Below are 22,516 nucleotides of genomic sequence, written 5' to 3' on the forward strand. Positions count from 1 at the left end.
CTCGCCCAACCGCTTCAAACACCGCCCCCATTCCTAACACAAACTAACAGCGCCCCCTTCCCACCCCGTCCAACACCGCCCCCTCCCCCAACCCAGTCCAACACCGCCCCCTATCTCAACTCCGTCCAAAACCGCCCCCTCCACCAACACCTTCCAACACCGCCCACTCCACCATTCCCGTCGAAAACCACACCCTCCCCAACCCCGTCCAACACTGTCCCCTCCCAAACCCCGTCTAACACTGCCCCCTCCCCCCAACCCGGTCCAACACTGCCCCCTCCCCCAACCCCATCAAATACGGGCCCCATCCCCAAAACCATCCAACACCGCCCCTCGGAAACCCCGTCCAACAGCGCCCCTTCCTCCAACCCCGTCCAACAGCGCCCCCTCCACCAACACCATCCAACACCACGCACTTCCCCAGCCCCGTTCACAACCGCCCCCTCCCCAACATCGTCCAACTCCGCCCCCTCAACCAACAACGTCCAACCCCGCCCACTCCCCCAGCCCCGTTCAAAACCGCCGCCTCCCTAAAATGGTCCAACACCGTCCCATCCCAAAATGCTGTCCCACACTGCCTCCTCCCCCAACCATATCCAACACCGACCCCGCCACCAACACCATCCATCACCGCCGCTTCACCAACCCCGTCCAACACTGCCCCCTCCAAAAACCGGCCTCACACTGCCCCCTCCCCAACTCCATTCAACACTGTCCCCTTGCCCAACCACGTCAAACACTGCCCCCATTCCCAACACCATCCAACACTGCCCCCTCCCCAACCCCGTCCAGCACCGCGCCCTCCCACAACCCCATCCAACACTGCCCCCTACCACAACCCCGTCCAACACCACCCCCTCCACAACCCCATCCAACACCGCCTCCTCCAAAACACGGTCTAACACTGCCCCCTCCGCCCAACGCCGTCCAACAATGCCCTCTCGCCTAAACACGTCAAACACTGCCCCCATTCCCAACACCATCCAACACCGCACCCTCACCAACCCCTTCCAACACTGCCCCCTTCTCCAACCCCGTCCAACGCTGCCCCCATTCACAACAACGTCTAACACTGCCCCGTCCCCCCAAACTGATCAAACACTGCCCCCTCCCTCAACCTGATCAAACACCGCCCCAACCCCAAAACCGTCCAACACCGCCCCCTCCCCAGCCCCATCCAACACCACCCCCTCCCTCAACCAGGTCCAACACTGCCACCTCCCCAGCCCCATCCAACACCATGCCCTCCCCCAACCCGCTCCAACACTGCCCTCTCCCAAACTCCGTCTAACACTGACCCTCCACCCAACCTCCTCCATCACTGCCCGCTCCCCAGCCCCATCCAACAACACCCCCTCCCCCAAAACCGTCAAACACCTCCGCCTCCCCAACCTCGTCCGACACCGCCCCTGCCACAACTCCGTTCAACGCAACCCCCTCCACCAACCCCATCCAACACCGCCCACTTCCCCAGTCCCGTTCAAAACCGTACCCTCGCCAACCCCGTCCAACACTGCCCCCTCCCGAAACCCGTCAAACACGGCCTACTCCCCCAACTCCGTCCAAAACCTCCCCCTCCACTAACCCCATCCAGCACTGCCCCCTCCCCAGCCCCATCCAACACCAAACCCTCCCCCAACCCAGTCCAACACTGCCCCCTCCCAAACCCCGTCTAACACTGCCACACACCCAACACCCTCCATCACTGCTCCCTTCCCCCAACCCCATCAAACACCACCCCCTCCCCAATCCCATCCAACACCGCTCCCTCACACAAAGCTGTCCAAAACCGCCCCCTCCCCGAACCCTGGCCAACACCGCACCCTCCCCCAACACAGTCCAACACTTACCCCTCCCCAAACCCTGCCCAACACCGCCTCCTCTCTCAACACGGTACAAACCTGCCCCCTCCTGAACCCAGTCCAACACCGCCCCCTCCCCATTCCCGTCCAACACCGCCCCCTCCCCGATCCAGATCAAACAGAACCCCCTCCCCCAAAACCATCCAACACCGCTGCCTCCCCAAACCCATCTGATACGGCCCCCTCCCCAATCCCGTCCAACACCAATCCCTCCCCAATCCCGTCCAACACCGCTCCCTCCCCCAAAGCTGTCCAAAACCGCCCCCTCCCACAACCCTGTCTAAAACCGCCCGCTCCCCCAACCCTGTCCAACACCGCCCCCTCCCCCAACACCATCCAACACTGCCCACTCCCCCAGCCCCGTTCAAAACAGCCCCCTCCCCAACACGGTCTAACACCACCCCCACCCCAACCCCGTCCAACCCTGCCCCGATTCCCAAAACCATCCAACACCACCCCCTCCCCAACACCATACAAATCTGTCCCCTCCACCAATACCACCCAACACTGCCCTCTCCCCCAGACCCATTCAAAACCGCACACTCCCTTAACCCCGTCCAACACTCCCCCCTCCGCCAACACCGCCCAACACCGCCCACCCCCCAGCCCCGTTCACAACCGCCCCCTTCGCCAACATGGTCCAACACCGCCCCCACCCCAACCCTGTCAAACACTGATTCCTCATCCCAACCCTGTCCAACACCGCCCCCACCCCATCACCGTCCAACACCGCCCCAACGCCCAACACCGTCCAACACCGCCCCTTCTACCAACCCCATCTAACACTGTCCACTTCCCCAGCCCCGTTCAAAACTGAACCCTCCCCAACCCAGTCCAACACTGCCCCCTCCCCTAACCCGTCAAACACGGCCCCCTCCCCCAACCCCGTCCAACACTGCCCCCTTCCCCAACACCATTGAACACCAACCCCTCCCCCAAACCGTCCCACACCGCCGCTTCCCCAACCCCGTCTGATACCGCCCACTCCCCAACCCCGTCCAACATCGATCCCTCACCCAAAGCTGCCCAAAACCGCCCCCTCGCCCAACCCTGTCCAACACCGCACCCTCCCTCAAAACAGTCCAACACCGCCCCCTCCCCAAACCCGTCTGACACCGCCCCCTCCACAATCCCGTCCAACACCGCGACCTCCCGAATTCCGTCCAACACTGATCCCTCCCCCAAAGCTGTCTAAAACCACCCCCTCCCCAACCCTGTCCAACACCGCCCCCTCTCTCAACATGGTACAAAAACGCGCCCTCCCCAACCCTGTATGACACCGCCCCCTCCCCAATCCCGTCCAACACCTCCCCTCTCCCACAACCAGGTCAAACAGCACGCGCTCCCACAAAACTGTCCAACACCGCCGCCTCCTCAACCCGATCCAACACTGCTCCCTCCCCCAAAGTAGTCCAAAACCTCCCCCTCCCACAACCCTGCCCAAAACCGGCCACTACCCCAGCCCCGTTAAAGACCGCCCCCTCCCCAACACGGTCCAACACCGCCCCCACCCCAAACCTGTCAAACACTGCTCCCTCACCCCAACCCTGTGCAACACGGCTCCCACCCCAACACCATCCGAAACCACCCCATCCCCAACCCCGTCCAACACCACCCGCTCTCCCAACCCCATCCAACACCGCCCCCTGCCACAACTCCGTCCATCACCGCCCCCTCCACCAACCCCATCCAACACCGCCCATTACCACAGCCCCGTTCAAAACCGAACCCTTCCCAACCGCGTCCAACACTGCCCCTCCCCAAATCCGTCAAACACGGCCCCCTCCACCAACCCCGTCCAACACCTCCCCCAACCCCCAATCCCATCCAACAACGCCCACTCCCCCAACTCCGACCAACACCGCCCCCTCCACCAACCACATCCAACACCGCCCACTCGCCCAGACCCATTCAAAACCGAACCCTCCCCAATCCTGTCCAACACCGTCCGCTCCCCCAACCCCGTCCAACACTGCCTCCTTCCCCCAACACCATTGAACACCACCCCCTCCCCAAACCGTCCCACCCAGCGCCTCCCCAACCCCGTCTGATACCGCCCACTCCCCAACCCCGTCCAACATCGATCCCTCACCCAAAGCTGCCCAAAACCGCCCCCTCGCCCAACCCTGTCCAACACCGCACCCTCCCTCAACACAGGCCAACACCGCCCCCTCCCCAAACCCTTCTGACACCGCCCCCTCCACAATCCCGTCCAACACCACGCCCTGCCCAATTCGTCCAACACTGATCCCTCCCCCAAAGCTGTCCAAAACCACCACCTCCCCAACCCTGTCCAACACCGCCCCCTCTCTCAACATGGTACAAAAACGCGCCCTCCCCAACCCTGTATGAAACCGCCCCCTCCCCAATCCCGTCCAACACCTCCCCTCTCCCACAACCAGGTCAAACAGCACGCGCTCCCACAAAACTGTCCAACACCGCCGCCTCCTCAACCCGATCCAACACTGCTCCCTCCCCCAAAGTAGTCCAAAACCGCCCCCTCCCACAACCCTGCCCAAAACCGCCCACTTCCCCAGCCCCGTTCAAAACCGCCCCCTCCCCAACACGGTCCAACACCGCCCCCACCCCAAGCCTGTCAAACACTGCTCCCTCACCCCAACCCTGTGCAACACGGCTCCCACCCCAACACCATCCGACACCACCCCATCCCCAACCCCATCCAACACCGCCCGCTCTCCCAACCCTATCCAACACCGCCCCCTGCCACAACTCCGTCCATCACCGCCCCCTCCACCAACCCCATCCAACACCGCCCATTGCCCCAGCCCCGTTCACAACCGAACCCTCCCCAACCCCGTCCAACACTGCCCCTCCCCAAATCCGTCAAACACTGCCCCCTCCCATAACCCCGTCCAACACCTCCCCGAACCCCCAATCCCGTCCAACACTGCCCCCCAAACCCCGTCTAACACTGCTCCTCCCCCCAAACCCGTCCATCACCGCCCCTTCCCCCAAACCCCATCAAACACCAACTCTCCACGAAAACCGTCCAACACTGCCACCTCCACAACCCCGTCCGACACCGCCCTCCCAAGTCCATCCATCACCGCTCCTCCCCAACCATGCCCAACACCGCCCCCTCCCCCAACACCGTCCAACACCGCCGCCTCCCCAACTCTGTCTAACACCATCCCCTCCCCAAACCACTCCCAAACCACCCGCTGCTCAACCCCATACAACACTGCCCACTCCCCACCCCATCCAACACTGCCCCCTCCCAATCCCGTCCAACACTGCCCCCTCCCCAACCCCACACAACATTGCTCCCTCCAGCTAACCCCTTCAAACACCGCCCCCACCCCAAACCCGTCCTACACTGCTCCCTCCCCAACCACATCCAACACCGCCCCGTCCCCAACCCCATCCAAAACCACCCCCTCCCCTAACCCCGTCCAACACCGCCCCATACCAAACACCGTCCAACACCGCCCCCTCCACAAACCCCGTCCAACACCGCCTACTCCCCCAGTCCTGTTCACAACCGATCCCTCCCCAACTGGAAACATCTCCCCCCACTCCACCAACACCAAAAAACAACGCCCACTCCCCCAACCACGTTCAAAACTGCCCCTTCCCCAACACTGTCCAACACTGCCCCCTCCCCTCAACCCAATGCAACACTACAGCCTCCCCCAAAACCAACAAACACCACCCCCTTCCTCAACACCGTCCAATACAACCCTGTCCCCAACCCTGTCCAACACCGGCCCCTGCCCCAACCCGGTGCAACCTACCCCCTCCACCCAACGCCATCAAACACAGTTTTGGGGAGGGGGCGGTATTGTACGGGGATGGGGGAGGGGGCGGTGTTGGACGGGGTTGTTGGAGTCGGCCGTGTTGGACGTAGTTGGGGAGGGAGCGGTGTTGGACAGTGTTGGGGAGGGGTTGGAATTGGACGGGGATGGGGAAGGGGCGGTGTTAGAGGGGTTGGCAGAGGTGCGGTGTTGGACGGGGTTTGGGGAGGTTGTGGTTTTGGACGAGTATGGGGAGGGGGCGGTGTTGGACGGGGTTGGGGAGGGGGTGTTGTTGGATGGTGTTGGAGTGGGGTTGGTATTGGACGCGGATGTGGAGGGTATGGTGTTGGCCGGGGAATGGGGAACGGGCGGTGTTGGATGGGGTTGAGTGAGGAACAGTGTTGGACGGGTTTGGCGACGGGGTGGTGCTGGACGTGTTTGTGGGAGGGGGCGGTGTTGGATGGGGTTGGGGAGGGAGCGGTGTTGGATGGGGTTGGGGAGGGAGCGGTGTTGGACGGGGTTGCGGAGGGTGCGATGTTGGACAGTGTTGGGGTGGGGGCTGTATTGGACAGGGATTGGGAGGGGGCGGTGTTGGCTGGGGAATGGGGAGCAGGTGCTGCTGGACAGGCTTGGTGGAGTGGAAGTGTTGGACAGGGTTGGGGGAGGTGTCAGTGTTTGACGGGGTTGGGGATCGGGCGGTGCTGGACGAGTTTGGGTGAGGAGGCGGTGTTGGATGGGGTTGGCGATGGGGCAGTGTTGGACAGGGTTGTGAGAGGGGTGGTTTTGGAGAGTGTTGGGGAGCGGGTGGTATTGGATGGGGATTGTCGAGGGGGCGCTCTTGGACGGGATTGGGGAGGGGGCGGTGTTAGACGATTTTGGGGGAGGTGGCGGTTTTGGATGGGGTTGGGGAGGGGGCGGTGTTGGACGAGTTTGGGAGAAGGGGCGGTGTTGTATGGGTTTGGGGAGGGGTGGTGTTTGACAGTGTTGGGAAGGGGACGCTATTGGACAGGGATGGGGAGGGGTCGGTGTTAGACGGGATTGGGGGAGGGGTGTGTTGGACGGGATTGGGGGAGGTGGCGGTGTTGGATGGGGTTGGGTAGGGCGTGCTGTTTAATGCGGTTATGGAGGGGGCGGTGTTGGAGAGTGTTGGGGAAGGGGTGGCGTTGGACTGGGTCTTGGGGAACGGGATGTGTTGGACAGGGTTGGAGGGAGGGTGCAGTGAAGAACGGCGTGGCGGGAGGGGGCGTTTTTGGACGGGGTTGGGAGAGGGGACAGTGTTGGACGGGGTTGGGAAAGGGGTGGTGTCGGTCGTGGTTGGTGAAGGGGCAGTATTGGACGGGGTTGGGGAGGGGGTGTTTTTGGACAGTGTTGGGGTGGGGACGGTGGGGACCCCGTCCAACACCGCCCTCTCCCCATACTCGTCCAAAACCACAACCTCCCCAAACCCCGGCCAACACCGCACCTCTGCCAACCCCGTCTAACACCACCCCTTCCCCATCCCCGTCCAATACCAACCCCTCCCCAACACTGTCCAACACCGCGTCCTCCCCAACACCATCCAACACAGCCCCCTCCCCCAAACCCGAACAACACCGCCCCCCCAACCCATCCAACACCGCCCCCTCCCCAACTACGTCCAACACCGCCAACTCCCACAACCCCGTCCAACACCGCCCCTCCCCCATCCCCGTCCAATATCCCCCTCCCCAAAACTGTCCAACACTGCCCCCTACACAACCACGCCTAACACCGCCCCTCCGCCATACTCATCCAACACTGCCCCCTTCCCGAACCCCATCCAAACCCGCCCCCTCCTCAACCCTGTACAACAGTGCCCTCTCCAATCCCTTCCAAAACCACCCACTCCCCAACCCCGTCCAACACCACCCCCTCCCAACCCCGTCCAACACTGACCCGTCCCCCAAATCCCGTTAAACACCGTCCCCTCCCCCAACTTCAGCCAACACTGCCCGTCTCCCAAACCCCGTCCAACACTGCCCCCAACCACAACCCCGTCCAACATCGCGCCCCAAAACCATCCAACAAAGCCACCTCCCAACCCCGTCCACCACCGCCACCTCCCCCATCCCCGTCCAACACCGCCACCTCCCCAACCCCGTTCAACACCGCCCCCTTCCCGAACCCCGTCCAACACCGACCCCCCACCAACTCCGTCAAACACCGCCCCCTCCCCTCAACCCCGTCCAACACCACCCCCTCCCCAACCCCGTCCAACACCATCCACTCCCCCAACCTCGTCCAACACCGCCCCCAACCTCAACCAGTTCCAACATCACCCCCTCCCCCAACACCGTCCAACACCATCTCCTCCCAACCCATTCCAACACCGCCCCCTGCCCAACCCAGTCCAACATCGGCCCCTCCCAACTCCGTCCAACACCGCCCCTGCCCCAAACCCATCCAACACCGCCCCCTCCCCCAACCCCATCCAACACCGCCCGCTCCCCAAACTCATCCAACACCATCCCTTCCCCACATCACCATCCAACACCGCCCTCTCCCCATTACCATACAACACCGCCGCCTCCCCAACCCCCTTCAACACCGCCCCCTCCCCAACACCGTCCTTCACCGCCCATAGCAACCCCATCCAACAGCGCCCCCTCCCCCCACCCTGTCCAACAACCGCCCGCTCCCCATGCCCATCCAACACCGCTCTCTCCCCCAACCCCTTCCAACACCGTACCCTCCCCAATTTCTGTCCAATACCGCCCCCGCTCCCCATCTTCGTCCATCACCGCCCCCTCCCCAACCCCATTCAAAACTGCCCCCCTCCCTTTGTACCACTCTCTCTGTCCGCCGCTCGCTCTGTCACCCTCTCTCTCTGCCACCCACACTCTTTACCCCCTCTCTGTCCCACATTCTCTGTCCCCACTCTTGGTCACGCCTCTCTGTACCCCTATCTCTTCCCCCTCTCTCTGACCCCCACTCTGTCCCCTTCCGTGTCCCCCTCTCTATCCCCCCTCTTTCTCTCCTTCTCTCTGTCCCCCTCTCTCTGTCCCTCCGTCCCCTCTCTCTCTCTGAGCCTGTCTCTCTGTTCACTGTCTTTCTGTCCCCCTCTCTCTGCTCCCCCTTTCTCTGTCCTTCCTGTCTCTGTCCCCTTCTCTCTGTCCCCTGTCTCTCTCTGTCGCCCCTCTCTCTCTGCCCCACTCGCCCCCCTCTCTGTCGCCCATCTCTCTGCCCCACTCGCCCCCTCTGTGTCGTCCCCTCTGTTCCCCACTCTCTGTCTCCATCTCTCTGCCCCCTCTCTCTGTCCTCCACTCTCTGTCCCCTATCATTCCCCCTCTATCTCTGTCACCCCCTCTCTGTCCTGCCTCTCTCTGACCCCTCGCTCTCAGACCCCCTCTCTGTCACCCCCTCTTTCGCCCTCTCTCTATCCCGCCCCTCTGACCCCCTCTCTGTCCCCTCTCTGTCTGCCACCTCTCTGTGTCCTCCACTTTCTGTCTCCCCTCTCTTTCTGTGCCCCCTCTCTCTGTCCCCACGTTCTATCTGTTCCCCCCTCTCTGTCTCTCCTCCCTCTGTCCTCTCTGTCTCTCTCCCCCATCCCCACCTCTGTTGACCTTTTTCTCCTCCCCACCACTATCTATCCTCCCACTGTCTGCCCCCCCCCCCCACTCTCGACCCCCTCTTTGTCCCCCTCTCTCTGACCACCTCTCTCTGACACTGTCTATCTCCACCACTCTCGGTCCCCCTCTCTCGGTCCCCTTTTCTCTGTCCACCACTATCTGTTCCCCGCTCACTCTACCACCTCTCTGTCCCCTCTCTCTGTTCCCTCTCTCTCTTACCCCCTTTCTCTGTCCCCCTCTCACTGTCCCACGCTCTCTGTTGTCCTCTGTCATTGACTCCTCTCTTTGTTCCCCACTCTCTGTCCCCCATCTCTCTGTCCCCCTCTCCCTGTCTCCCTCCCTCTGTCCACCTCTCTCTTTGATCCCCCTCTTTCTGTCCTACTCTCTCTGTCCCCCCTCTCGCTGTCCCCCTCTATCTGTCCCCCGCTCTCTGTTCCACCCTCTCTCTGACCCCCATCTCTCGGTCCTCCTCTTTCTCTCCCCCGCTATCTGGCCCGCTATCTCTGTCTTCCACTCTCTGGCCCTCTCTCTCTGTCCCCCTCTCTCTTTCGCCCTCTATCTCTGTTGCCCCTCCTTTTGTTCCACTCTCTCTGTCCCCTACTCTCTGTCTCCCTCTCTCTGTCTCCAGCTCTCTGTTCCTCTCTCTCTGTCCCCCTCTTTCTGACCCCTCTCTCATTATGTCCTCCCCTATTTCCCTATCTCTCCCTCCCTCGCCGTATCTCTGCCTTGTCTCTGTCTCTCTCTCTCTCTCTCTCTCTCCATCTCTCTCTCTCTCTCACTCTTGCCCTGCTTCTTCACTCTCTCTCCACCTTCTCTCACTCTCGATTCCCCTATCTTGGACTCTCTTTCTCCCCACCTTGCTCTGTATCTCTCTGACTACATCTCTCTCCCTTCTGCCCCTCCCTCTCTCTCTGACACAGTCTGTCTCTCTGACGTCTCCCTCTTCCTCTAATCCAGACGGGGTTTGGGGAAGGTTGGTGCTTTGGCTGCATGTGGTTGGAAGGGTGGTCGTGAGATGATAGAGAGATATTGGAGGTGGGAGGAGGGGGAAAATGGAGTAGAGTCGGAATTGCGGGAGGGAGGCAGATTGCAGGAGAGCGTGAGTGCAGGGGAGGGGGAGAGGAAAGAGTGGAGGCAGGTAGAGAAATCAGGGTAAGGGGTGTGTGTGAGAGAGAGGGTGGACGAGGGAGAGTGAAAGGGAGAGGTGGGGAGAAAGAGTGTGCAGTGAGAGAGAGGGAGAGAAATGAGGAGAAAGAGTAGGGGAGAGGAAATGTGGAGGTCAGGTTGGAGTGGTGGGGGACAGAGGGAGTTAAACCCAGCTCCTGAGCTCAGGGCGCGGTGCCCTCCCCTTCCCTGAGGACCAGGACTTGGGGCTGAGTCTGTCTCTCTCCAGCTCAGCTTCTCCAACACAAAGACACACAACAACATCGGTCACTGCTGCTCGGCACGATTTAATCAACATTTTTATTGGTTACAAATGGAAGTGAAGGATACAGTCAGTGGGATGGTGCCTTTTCTCACTGGCCCCTGAGTTGTGAGAAACATTGAAATGTTTCCCTGTAACCCCCTGTGCGATAAGGATGGACAAACCAGCGCTACCCTCAGTCTGTTACCATAGCGACAGATTGCTCCATCACTGAAACACTGAACTGAAATGAGAATATCCCGGATGGATTGATTAATGAGGGAATTTGATTGATGGATGGATTTGGGTGAAGGGATATTTCAGCACATTCTTCAGCTGCTGCCTGAACTTCGTCTGGGTCACGGCATAAATCGCGGTGTTTGTGCAGCAACTGAGGAGCTGCAGCATGAAGCCCAATTCCTGCACGTAGGCATCGAGATACACAGACCGATACCCAATCCACCACATCCGGCTCCATATAGAATACAGCATTAACATTGACCATAACAGGATGAAATTGGCCGAGATCACAAACAGTAAAATGATGGATTTTTTTCGGTTTCTCATCTCAGTGTCAGACTGAGCGTCCCCATTGGTGTGAGCGCGGAGTCTCCTGCGGGCTCTGCTGGTCACTAAAATGTGTCTGACGGTGAGAACATTGAGCAGCAGAATCAGGAGAAATGGGACACACGGGGTTAGAATGTTGTGGAGAAACTCAATTGTGACCCAGACACTGGAGGATAAAGCAGCGTTTGTTACAGAACAAAACCAGGGGAGGTTCCACAGCCGATACCGAGCCGTAAGCATAAAATACCAGGAAATGTTCTTTAAACAGCTCAGCACAGTCACTGCTCCCAGAACCACAGCCGCCGTTTTCTCACTGCAATATTTACTTTTCAGCTTCTGGGAACAAATGGCCACAAACCGATCAAAGGTGAAAGTGACGGTGAACCAGACAGAGCAGGCAGTGGCTGTATAAAGCAGGACGGCGTGGATATTACACACGGGGACGGAGTCCACCAGGAAATAAAACTGTTCCCGATAAACAATGGGAATGTGTCTCAGGATCAGGTCGAGGATAATGACCAGGAGATCCGCCGCTGCCATGGCCCCCAGGTAACGTCTGACACATGGAGACAATCCACAATCTTTATAAAGCAGGACGTAGATGGTCACTACGTTAACTGTGAGGAAGGAAAAGAAACCCATTATCCATCAGCCTGGAGGCAAAGGTACCCCTTTGATTTGGGATCCAGTGAGATTTTCAAATGTGTCCCTGTATTCAGGGATTTATTAAAATAATTGGAGCTGGAATAACAAATGGGAAGTTCTGAAATACTGAAAAAAATGTCAGTTTTGGAATGTTGGGGGCAGAACGTTCCGGGGAATGTCAGTTATAGATTGTCGGGGGCAGAACGTCCCAGAATCTCTTTCAACTGTCCATCACCTTTCCCCTATACCCACCCCACCAACATGATGTACTGTGCACAGGCTACATATCTTTCCAGCACTGGGAGCTACACTGACCACATCATTGCATTATCTATAAACGTCAACCAGAAAGTCTGTTCAGCACAGCGACCTGAATTAATCTGTAAACCAGGAGCAGTTACCCTCCCGGCATGTAGAGCTCTGTACACCAAACCATTGCATTCCTCAGTAACACTGTGTTAGATCCCTGCCCAGTGTGGGGAAATTTACAGCCCGTTCTGGAACTGACAGGAAGTACAGCTCCCACCCATTTACAGCTCCATCTCTCCATTGTACCATGACAAGGGAGTGCTGTGGGTATGAACATCACTGCCAGAGAGAGATGGCGGGGGTATCAGTTTAAATACCACCACATGGGAGGGGTTTGGGGTATAGACAGAAAGTGGGAGACTGTGAGACAGTGTCATGGAAGGATGTGTTCCCAGGTTTCAGAATGCTGAAATGTAGACACTTCAATCGCATCCTGTAACATGAGCCTGTCTTCCCAGGAATGATGGGAAAAAAAGGTGTGAGGCCAGATGAGCATTTGTTCTCCATCTTTGTTCGTGGAAATGCTTTCAACCGAATCTACGACTCATTGGGCACATTCTAACGATAATTTATCTTTGTTTTGTTTTTCCTTGAGTGTGACAGAGGGATCGTCCACACGAGGCTGAGCTAATTTCCTGGTGCTATCGTATCGGACTCATCTCATTAACTACCCAGCCCACCCCATGGTGTTCCTCCCATTCAATACCAGCCTGATTCTCCCACCCATCATGGCGGTTGGTACTCACCATCGCCCGTATGCCCCTGGATATTCTGTGATCTCTGGCACTGGTGCCACCTTGAAAAGGCCAATGGGCACCCGGTTGAGCTTTCTCAGTTCGGAGCTGCCCTGCACAGTTTTCCTCGAACATGGCAGATCATGGGCAATTACACAGCGGTTTGTTGACAGGGCCACCGAGGTCCTGGTGGATGGGCCAGTACAGAATGAGACCATTTTCTTCCCAGAGGAGGCCACACCACCAGACCCACCGAGCATGGTCTGAGCTCACCACCCAGCTCAGTGCAGTATATGTGGTCTGAAGAAATGCCCAGCAATACAGGACAAGCTTCAGTCACCTTCCCCGCTCTTTCAAGATAAGTGTCACCGTATTCTCTCTGCTCCCTCACACTCACTGTATATCTGTTACAGCACCGACCCCCAAACAAGGCTCATGCTCCACCACGCTCACTGCTGCATGCAGCACCTTCGCCTCCCCTTCCCTCCACATTACCCCACTCCCCGACACTAATAATGCTGCATGCATACAACACTGACTCCCTCCGGACACCTCACCATGACACCGTCCCACACCTACACCAGCACTAACAGCAGGGCCACCCATCCCACCCTCCCTCCTCCCTTTCTCCCATTCCAGGAGAAACAGCCTGGAATAGGACAGAAAGGGCCTATCCGGGTGGTGGAGTGCCCAATATCCGTTCCCTCAGCCCCCTCCCCCCTCCATGTGGGGAGGACCCTGGTAGGAGCCGGAAAGGACATGGACGCCTCGTGTGGAGATTCTGAAACATCCACGTCCCACCGACCGAGTAAGGTGCAATGTTCAGTGAAGGGCAATTCTCACTTTCAACCCACTGGCAGCTCCGTTTCCCCCCGGCACAACTTAGAAGCCGTGGCCCTGATGCCATCTCCGTTGTGTGTTGAGCTGGTAAAAATGGAATCCCCACAGTCTCGTTGGCAGGAGGGTAGGCTCACAACACATCGTCACCACCACCTCCCAGGAAGGGAGCACCGACACTCCCTCCTACACCTCCCCCTGTAAACAGCTCAAATACTGAAACTAATCTGTGATAGTAACTGCTCTCCCCACTCGTCCTGACATCTTCAACAATCTGTGCTCATATACACCCAGTGCCCTCTGCTCCTGCACCCCCTATTTAACGGTATGGCCTGTTTTATATGGTCTTTTGTTGTCTTTCCTACCAAAGTGCATCACTTCACACTGCTCTGCATTGATCCCCAGCTGCCATACACCTGAACACTACACCAACGTGTGATTGTACTGTTAGAGTTCTACACTGTTAGACTTTACAATTCTTCCAGGTTTGGTGCCATCTACAAACATTGAGATTGTTATAGCGTCACAGTTCCCATGCAACAACTGAAATTCTGCGACTCTACCTAGTGTGAGCAAGTGTAATAACGCTATATTCCCACAGACAGAGTCGAATAATGACATGCTGTCAATGGAGCAACAAAATTCCTGATACAAACCAGACGGAGTGCATGAAATATTGACAAACCATAGAGAAGAGAATTCCAGATTGGCTCCAAGATTCTGTATTGACATCAGGATATTAATGTCATGAAGTCCTTTAAGAGAGAGGGAAAGCTGTTCTGAACTGAGAGCTTCCAAGCGCCTGTGATATGAGAGGATGGCAGACCTAGAGTGTGAAGGACAACTGAAAATATGTCACATTTGGCTGTGAAATAGATCCCTGAGGTGGTTGCACCTTGGACAACATTTCGAATATTACCAATCAGTTTAAATTATGCCACAGGATACTAAAACCAAATTAAGTTTGAATGTATTGGTTTTCGGAAGTTGAACCAATGAGATGATCCAACGTTGTGCATATTTAAAATGCAGGCATTTAAAAAATTGCAGACACAGTAAATGCCATCCACAGAGATCCAAGAGATTAGGAAACACTCTTTATCAAAGATATCTTTTCATTTGGAACATATTCGCAGTAAAAAGAAAGAAGATGACCCAGGGAGATCTTTGGCCACATGAAGACACACAAACAACAGCTGCTGTGTGATTTTAAAATTAAATGAGTGCAATTTTAATCAGTGTCTTATTGAAACAGTATATCATTTTCGAGTTGGAGTGGGGTAATAAACAATTAAGAGAAAGGGAGTCTCAGATTTCAGAATGCTTGATGTAAAATGTTCACTATCAGAGTTAAAAAATAAATTGATGTTTTTATGTAAACAGTGGAATTTGAGAGTTTTCTGTCACTCGTATTTTAACAGTTCACGAGGCAAATTGCGCATTCCTTTATGTTTAGTTTAATTTACCAGATGAGCTTCACGCCGCGCCCTGACAATTCCTGTGTATGTGTATCTGTGTGTCTCTGTGTGGGGCAAGTCTGGCAGTCTCTGTGGTGCTTAACGTAATGCAATGCCACCCTCTGCTGGCCTCCCCACGCCACTGCACCGGCATTGGTAGAGGATGAAAACGAACAGAGATTCATTCAGAGAGGGGGAGGGAGAGGGCAGCTGCTCACAGCACCATCCAAACTGATGTCTTATCCATGTAGTGTTCTAAATGTCTTTCAAACATTGTAACTGTCCCTGCTTTCACCACTTGCTCTGGGAGTTCATTCCACACATAAGGCAGATTCTGACGAAAATAATTATCTCTCAGGACTTCTGTAAATCTTTTTCCTCACACCGTAAAATTTCCCTCAGTTTTTAATCCCCAACTGACGGGAAATGACACCAGCCCTTCAGCTTATCTGCACCCATCTTTATTTTCAAAACCTGTGTAAAGTTACCCCTTAATCTCATACTCTCCATTGAAAAGAGTCCCAGTCTACCCAGCCTCTCCTTATACCTCACTCCCTCTATTTCCAACAACATCCAGGTTCATGTCTGCTCAATCCTCTCCAGTTTAATAATATCAAGGTCAGTAATATCAAAGTAAATAATCAAGGTATTTTCTATGGGTGGGGAGACCAAAACTAGACGGTACATGTTTAAGGTGAGAGGGGAACATTTAAAAGTGACCTAAGGGGCAGCTTTTTCACCCAGAGGATGGTGTGGCTATGGAATGAGCGGGAAGGATGACCAGACTGGACACAGTGTTCCAGAAGAGGCCTCACCAATATCCCGTACAACCTCAACATAATGTCCCAATTCCAATACTCAAAGGTCTGACCAATGAAGACAAGTGAGGCCTTAACCACACTATCTAACTGAAATGCAAATTTTAAAGAATTATACCTGATGGCTTTGGTCTCTGTACTACAACACTGACAAAGCCCTGCTTTTAATTGTATAGGTCCTGCTCTGGTTTGATTTACCAAATCTAATACCTCACATTAATCCGAACTAAACTCCATCTGCCACCCCTCAGCCCAGTATGTGATATTACCACCTCCTCACTCTCCCCCTTTAAAATATCCTCCCCGTCTCCAGGATACCTGCACAGTCCGGCCTTGAGTTTCACAAAGACCCTGAGCTTGGGTTGCCTTGTGTGGTTTGGGGGAGGAGGGACAGATTGCAGACACTGTCAATGGGGAGGAGAGGCTGGACAGTAATCAGCGGCCTAGTGTCTTTTCATTGTTTTAGGAAGAGGGCAGTTGCACGTTAGAGGTGGGTAATACTGATCGATTTTTGGGAACAGAAATTATGCTTTTTCGTTGTCTGTGGTGTTCAGTGATAAAAATCTATTCGAAACCCTTCATTGGGCAGACTGTGACTGCAGGATGTCTTTCCTTAATATTGTAGATTACAGATAATAGCGATTGAAGACGTTCATAGTTAATTTCAGTACCACAACACGTACCCTCAATATCCTACAGTTGAGACAAATATCTTGCATTTATTTAACAATACAAAGTGTTTTGTGTAGTTCAGTAATGGTAACCTGATTATAATAAATCCACACCGAGCAGAAAGCTGGCACTGAAAATATGACCCAAGTCTGGGTATGGTAGTGTAGAGGGTAGTGTCCCTGGCTCTGAACCAGAACTCTGGATTTGATCTTAATTCCTGAACTTGTGTGGTAGTGTTCCTAGCTCTGGACTAGTAGGACTGGATTCAAGTCCTGCCTGTTGCAGAACAGGCTGATGAACAAACACACAGGAGAATACTGTTACAGCTTTATGGGTAATGCTCAGTGATGCTAGTGTTCCTACCTCCGAGCACAAAGGTCTCGGTTTAAATCCCACAAGTGTTTCATGATACATCTGAACAAACTGATAAAACTGTTGTAGAATTGTGATCTGATGGAGAAAGAAGTGTCAGAATTGAATTTCAGAATTTTGGCCCAGAATGACTGAAAGCACAGCTATTCGTGTTGATTGGAGTCACATCTTGCAACAGTAGAGGTTTATAAAATCAGAATGGTCATGGATAGAGTGAGTACCTAGGGTTTTCCCCCAGGTTAGGGGCGTTCAAAACTAGAGGGCATTGGATGAAAGTGAGAGGGGAAAGGTTTTGAAGAGGCCTAAGAGGAACCATTTCACGCAGAGGGTGGTGTGCATATGGAATAAGCTGCCAGAGGAGGTGGTGGAGGCTGATACAACTGCAGCATGTAAAAGGCAGCTGGGTACTGACAGGCGTGCCGAGCTTTTCCAGCAATTTCTGTATTTCTTAAAATGAATGCATTTTTTAAACACAGGTATTCTAAATACATTAAATATTTTATTTTTTTAATGACGCAGGGGCATATAAACATATTTTCAAATTGACCAAGACCTTTTTCTGCTAAGGGCATGGCTCTGTACGAGATGGCAACAATGATGCATCGACATGGAACAGGGAATGTGATGGAAACATAGTTTGGACATTATACAAGGAGACCTCACATGATTTAGTTTGGGAGAGGATGACATTATTGTGTGATTCAACTCAGACAGGGAGACAATGTAATCTTCCTGAGAAGGAATGGCCTATTACACGCTCTCTCCCTCCCTCATTATTCCTCATCACAGCAATGTGTGTGAGATAAAAAAAAACACCTATACTGTCATCATTACCATTCTCATTTTTAAAGAAGTCGTGCAGTGTGGAAACAGGCCCTTCGGCCAAACATGTCCGTACCAAACTTCCAAACAGTAACCTTGCCAGGCCCGTTCCCTGAGATTTAATTCTGACTAATGCACCTAACCGAGAAATTACTGAATACGACAGACAACGTAGCATGACCAATGCACCTAATGTACACAGTTTGAGCTGTGGGAGGGAATTGGAGCACCTATTAGAAGCTCACGCAGTCAAAGGGAGAATGTACAAACCCCACACAGATAGTCGCCCAAGGCTGGAATAGAACCTCTGTTCCTAGTGCTGTGAGGTAGCAGTGCTAACTACTGAGCCACTATGCTACCCTTTGGGTGATTACTGACCAGAATTCATTGGACTCTTCTCACTGCCTAATGCAAAGGGAATTCAGCCAAATCCAACTGTCCCAGGATGAAATCCCATTGCTAGCAGCTTGTGTGAGTAGAATATCTTCAGAAGCAGAATCACATTTTGGACAATCTCTCAATTTTTCCTTTTGTCATAAGTTAAACAAATATTTGGACAAAGTTCTTTCAACTTCAAATTGCAGAGATTGTGTGTGTGTGTGTCTCTCAGCATTTTAAACAGGGAAGTATTGATTATATATTTGCAATACCCAAAAGGTTTGCCATTCATCTTTCCATCATAGTTTGAGTAACATTGCTCTGGATCATAAACGTTCTATTTGAGCAGATTGAAGAAACTAGCCTGACTTGTTCCTAAAACTGACCCTGACCCAGTCTAAGACCTTTATCATCAGCCATATCACCAACCTGGTCACATTTAACATTTGTTGTGAGCAGTGGAGGAGTGGGACTAGAAAATGAAACAGTGACCCCAAAAAGTCGGGGAACTATAGACCCGTGAGCCTGATGTCAGTGGTGGGTAAGTTGTTGGAGGGGATTCTGAAGGATAGGATTTACATACATTTGGGAAGGCAAGGGCTAATTGGGGTAGACAACGTGGCTTTCTGCACGGGAAATCATGTCTCATTAATTTGGTTGAGTTTTATAAAGAGGGAAAAAAGAAGATTAATGAAGGCAACTTGGTAGACATTGTCTATATGGACTTCAGCAAGGTGTTCATAACATTCCAATTGGTAGACAGATTAAAGGTTCGGTCACATGGGACACAGAAGAAGCTAGTCACAATTGGCTTGAAGAAAGAGGGATATTTTTCAGACTGGAGGCTTGTGACCAGCAGTGAGCTGCAAGAATCAGTGCTCAGTTCACTGCATTTCATCATTTCTGAAAAGAACTCAGATGTGGATATCGGGGCCATAGTTAGTAAGTTTACAGATGACATCAGAAATGTGGTGTAGTAGATTATCTCACAGTACAGCGAGACCACAATTAGATGGGGCTCAGGGGCAAGGAGTGACAAATGAAGTTTATTTAGACAAATATAAGGTTTTGCATTTTAGGAAGAAATTAAACACTTAATGGCAAGGTGCTAGGGAGTGTGGTGGAACAAAGGGACCGAGGGCTGCAGGTACATTGTTCCTTGAAAGTGGAGTCGCAGGTAGACAGAGTGGTTCTGAACATATTTGGCACATTTTCCTTAATCAGTCATAGCATTGAGTATAGGGTTTGTGGTGGAATGTTGCATCTGTACACCGTGTTGGGAAGGCCATTTTAAGAAAACTGCATACAACGCGGTTGTCTGCTGAAAAGATTTACACTGATGCCCCAGGGAGAGGTTGATTAGGTTGAGGTGTTTCTCCCTGGAGTGTCAGAGGCTGAAGGGTGACATTATAGATGTTTATAAAATCATCAGGAGAATGGATATTCTGAACAGCCACGTTCTGCTCTTCAGGGTAGGGGAGATCACATTCAGAGGCATACATTAAAGGGGAGAGGGCGAATGATTTAGATGGGACCTGAAGATCAATGTTTCACACAGAGAGTGGTGTCTGTACAGAAAGTGCTGTCAGAGGAAGTGCTGAAGGCGGTTACGATCACACATTTAAAAAGTATCTGAAAGAGGAAGGAGATTGGCCAAATGCTGTCAAATGGGACTGGATCAGATTTGATATCTGATCGGAGTGAAAAAGGTTGGACTAACGGGTCTGTTTCTGTTCTGCATGACTCTCTGATTCTCTAAGAGGAACAACGAAAAATCTAAAATTACCTTTCAAGTGGGAATTCTCTTCACTGGAAGTTTATCATGCCTCTATGTTCACATTGATTGAAAGCTGCATTACTAAATATTTGACAGGGAAGTAAGTCACGGATATTGGGATACAGACAGGAAGGTAGGGCTGAGTCCACAACTTGATCAGCCACAATCGTAGTTCCTGGTGGAGAAGGCTCAAAGTATCTATTGACCCACTCCTGCTCTTCTGTCCCATGTTTTTGTGTTCCATTCAGCCCCTCATACCTGCTAGACAGTTGGAGGACACTTACTCCTATAATCTGGTGCACAGAAACAGAGGAGACCATTCAGCCTCTCAAGACTGTCACACACGCTTTGAGGTGATTTGGGAAATATAAATGGAAAATCCAGGCACAGGTATGAAAGAGGCCCCTCATCTCTCTTCATAGAGCTTCCCCTCTCTGCAACTTGGGCTTCATTTATTGGTCATGCTGTCGACGCAGATTGACTCTGAAACAGACCAGAGATGGCTCACAAAATCATCTGGTCTCCCTGACCGCAATATTCAGTAATTGCATATTTATGACAATAACACCCACTAACCCTCCAATAACAGAATGTGAGAACATCAGAAACTGGGACAGGTCGTTCACTCCCCAAGCCTGCCTTGCCCTTCACTAAGATCATGACTGGTCTGCTGTTGGTCTCAAATCCTCTTTCATACCCAATTCTTCATCGCCTTCAACTCCCTGTCAGGTCCATGCCCATCTACCTCTTCTTCAAATACTTTCAGTCGTCTTGCTCCCTAACATTCTTGAGAAGAGAAACCCTGACATTCAGTACCATTTGTTTGTAGAAAGCACGTGTTGTTCCTCTACCATGGCCTATTGATATGGACAAAAGAGGTTGGCTCAAGAGTTCAGTCAAAAATGACTGGCCCAGATATCAAGGCAGTGGTTGACTTTTGTTGACATCAAGGAGCTTAACAAAACTGGACTTAATGGGAATCAGAGTAAACTCTCCAGTGTTTGGGGTCAAACATGGCACAAAGGAAGATGTTCATCATCTCAATCCTGGGTCACCTCTGTGGGAGATCCTCAGGGTAGCTTCCTCTTCACAAACAGCTTCAGCTGCTTCATCAATGTCTCCCCACCCCCACCCTCCGCAACATAAGATCAGAAGTGGGGATGGTCACTGAAGATTCCACAATGTTCAGAACATTTGTCGCCCGTCAGCTCCTGAACCGGTCTCTGTCCATGTGCAGGAAGACCCAGACACCAGTCAGGTTTGTGCTGTTAAATGGTCTGTAACATTCATGAAACAGCACTGCCTGGCACTGCATATTGCCACAATGAAATAGATTTCATTTAGCAGCTCACGCTGGTTTCACAGGAATATGTGGAAGTCATTCAGCCCATTGACAGTATTAGAGTAGAACAGGGACAGCACATTCAGTGCCTCCAGCCTATTACTCAGGAAGGGAAGGAGTCTAGTGTGATGGACCACATCAGAGCCCCTTGAAAATATTTGAAGGCGGTAGATGAGACTCTAATGTTTTCGTATTTTAAAGGATACATAAACTGTCTTTTCCAGATACAATGTGACAGGTCAAACTACTCCGTTTGAAGCAAACACCATTTATTTAAACACGGAAGATAAAATGAATTCAAAGAAAGAGGCATCTAGAATAACGTATTTCTATTGGACAACTTAACAGAATAATAGACCGCGGAGCTATTACTAATGAAGTGTTCAAATATAGGAAAATCGAATAAACACAGCCCTTGGCGAAAAGAAATATTCAGACACAGAATTTCACAAACATTTCTCCAATTCAGGAATTAAAAACAGCAGCAAGAGAAAATTCAGAGAGAGTAGTAGCCAAGAGATAGTCACTGAAGCTTTCAACTCTGTGTAGACCCGAATATTTTCTGATGTTACTGAGAAAGCAAAACCCAGAGATCCTAACCTGTGAGAGTTGACCACACCTATTCAAGCTACATTAAAATAAACCCAAGGCTTTCCTCGCTGTTTACCCAGTGGTCTTAACTCGCCAACTCGTTCAATCTCTCTCTTAGAAGAAACCAGGACAAAATAACTTCTTAAAGTTGCAGCAACATCACACTTGTCAGGATATCGAGCTGTCAACCAGGAACCAGGGGTAACACAATCCGGCCCTTGGCCATGTCCAACCGGACAAGGAAGAAGTCATTCAGTCCTTTGAGTCAATTACACAGAAACAGAATGAGGCCCTTCAGCCCGTTGAGCCACTTATACGGGAACAGGTGGAGGCTATTCAGTCAGTTGAGCCACTTATATAGAAGCATTAGGAGGCCATTTCCACCTCAATGCACTTACACAGGGGCAGAATAGGGTAATTGATGCTGATCCTGATGAATGGCTTATGCCCAAAACGTCCACTCTCCTGCTGTGCTTTTCCAGCCAACCACTGTCTACTCTGATCTCCAGCATGGGCAGTCCTCACTGTCTCCTAATTGATGCCATTACATGATGAACAATTGGAGCAGAGGCTGCACAGACAGATT

Source organism: Chiloscyllium punctatum, chromosome 4 (assembly GCF_047496795.1).
Source record: "Chiloscyllium punctatum isolate Juve2018m chromosome 4, sChiPun1.3, whole genome shotgun sequence".
In the NCBI taxonomy this organism is placed as follows: Eukaryota; Metazoa; Chordata; class Chondrichthyes; order Orectolobiformes; family Hemiscylliidae; genus Chiloscyllium; species Chiloscyllium punctatum.